This window comes from Silurus meridionalis, chromosome 28, assembly GCF_014805685.1.
Source record: "Silurus meridionalis isolate SWU-2019-XX chromosome 28, ASM1480568v1, whole genome shotgun sequence".
Lineage (NCBI taxonomy): Eukaryota > Metazoa > Chordata > Actinopteri > Siluriformes > Siluridae > Silurus > Silurus meridionalis.
In genome coordinates, this window is record NC_060911.1 from 14236212 (window position 1) to 14238711 (window position 2500).

Consider the following 2500-nt stretch of genomic DNA (forward strand, 5'->3'; position numbering starts at 1 on the left):
GTATAAACACTAACCAGGTAAATAAACACTAACCAGGTAATAACCAGGAATATAAACACTAACCAGGTAATAACCAGGTAAATAAACACTAACCAGGAATATAAACCCTAACCAGGAATATAAACCCTAACCAGGTATAAACTCTAACCAGGAATATAAACTCTAACCAGGAATATAAACTCTAACCAGGAATATAAACACTAACCAGGAATATAAACACTAACCAGAAATATAAACACTAACCAGGAATATAAACACTAACCAGGAATATAAACCCTAACCAGGTATAAACTCTAACCAGGTATAAACTCTTACCAGGAATATAAACTCTAACCAGGAATATAAACACTAACCAGGAATATAAACACTAACCAGGAATATAAACCCTAACAAGGTATAAACTCTAACCAGGTATAAACACACTGTCTAACCAGGAATATAAACACTAACCAGGTAATAACCAGGTAAATAAACACTAACCAGGAATATAAACACTAACCAGGTAATAACCAGGAATATAAACACTAACCAGGTAATAACCAGGTAAACAAACACTAACCAGGAATATAAACACTAACCAGGAATACACCCTAACCAGGAATATAAACACTAACCAGGTATAAACACTAACCAGGAATATAAACACTAACCAGGAATATAAACACTAACCAGGTATAAACACTAACCAGAAATATAAACACTAACCAGGTATAAACACTAACCAGGAATATAAACCCTAACCAGGAATATAAACACTAACCAGGTATATAAACCCTAACCAGGTATAAACACTAATCAGGTATATAAACACTAACCAGGTAATAACCAGGTAAATAAACACTAACCAGGAATATAAACACTAACCAGGTAATAACCAGGTAAATAAACACTAACCAGGAATATAAACTCTAACCAGGAATATAAACACTAACCAGGAATATAAACCCTAACCAGGAATATAAACCCTAACCAGGTATAAACTCTAACCAGGTATAAACTCTAACCAGGTATAAACACACTGTCTAACCAGGAATATAAACACTAACCAGGAATAAGCACTAACCAGGTAACAAACACTAACCAGGTAATAACCAGGTAAATAAACACTAACCAGGAATATAAACACTAACCAGGTAATAACCAGGAATATAAACACTAACCAGGTAATAACCAGGTAAGCAAACACTAACCAGGAATATAAACACTAACCAGGAATACACCCTAACCAGGAATATAAACACTAACCAGGAATATAAACACTAACCAGGTATAAACACTAACCAGGAATATAAACACTAACCAGGTATAAACACTAACCAGAAATATAAACACTAACCAGGTATAAACACTAACCAGGAATATAAACCCTAACCAGGAATATAAACACTAACCAGGTATATAAACCCTAACCAGGTATAAACACTAATCAGGTATATAAACACTAACCAGGTAATAACCAGGTAAATAAACACTAACCAGGAATATAAACACTAACCAGGTAATAACCAGGTAAATAAACACTAACCAGGAATATAAACCCTAACCAGGAATATAAACACTAACCAGGAATATAAACCCTAACCAGGAATATAAACACTAACCAGGAATATAAACCCTAACCAGGAATATAAACACTAACCAGGTAATAACCAGGTAAATAAACACTAACCAGGAATATAAACACTAACCAGGAATATAAACACTAACCAGGTAACCAGGTAAATAAACACTAACCAGGTATAAACTCTAACCAGGTATAAACACACTGTCTAACCAGGAATATAAACACTAACCAGGAATAAGCACTAACCAGGTAAATAAACACTAACCAGGTAATAACCAGGTAAATAAACACTAACCAGGAATATAAACACTAACCAGGTAATAACCAGGAATATAAACACTAACCAGGTAATAACCAGGTAAACAAACACTAACCAGGAATATAAACACTAACCAGGAATACACCCTAACCAGGAATATAAACACTAACCAGGTATAAACACTAACCAGGTATAAACACTAACCAGGAATATAAACACTAACCAGGTATAAACACTAACCAGAAATATAAACACTAACCAGGTATAAACACTAACCAGGAATATAAACCCTAACCAGGTATATAAACACTAACCAGGTATATAAACCCTAACCAGGTATAAACACTAATCAGGTATATAAACACTAACCAGGTAATAACCAGGTAAATAAACACTAACCAGGAATATAAACACTAACCAGGTAATAACCAGGTAAATAAACACTAACCAGGAATATAAACCCTAACCAGGAATATAAACACTAACCAGGAATATAAACCCTAACCAGGAATATAAACACTAACCAGGAATATAAACCCTAACCAGGAATATAAACACTAACCAGGTAATAACCAGGTAAATAAACACTAACCAGGAATATAAACACTAACCAGGAATATAAACACTAACCAGGTAATAACCAGGTAAATAAACACTAACCAGGAATATAAACCCTA

General features: G+C 33.8%; 1 protein-coding gene and 1 long non-coding RNA gene across 7 annotated transcripts in view; one reads left to right on the forward strand and one right to left on the reverse strand.

Annotated features, from left to right (window-relative positions):
- Window positions 1-2500, reverse strand: part of arfip1 (ADP-ribosylation factor interacting protein 1 (arfaptin 1)) — a 17548-nt gene that overhangs the window by 9263 nt on the left and 5785 nt on the right. The gene's annotated exons all lie outside the window — the stretch shown is intronic.
- The window catches only part of LOC124381414, a 418-nt gene continuing 284 nt past the window's right edge, over window positions 2367-2500 (forward strand). Inside the window, exon 1 of the long non-coding RNA XR_006924849.1 lies at window positions 2367-2388. This is a non-coding gene — a long non-coding RNA (uncharacterized LOC124381414). The remainder of the gene's footprint in view (window positions 2389-2500) is intronic.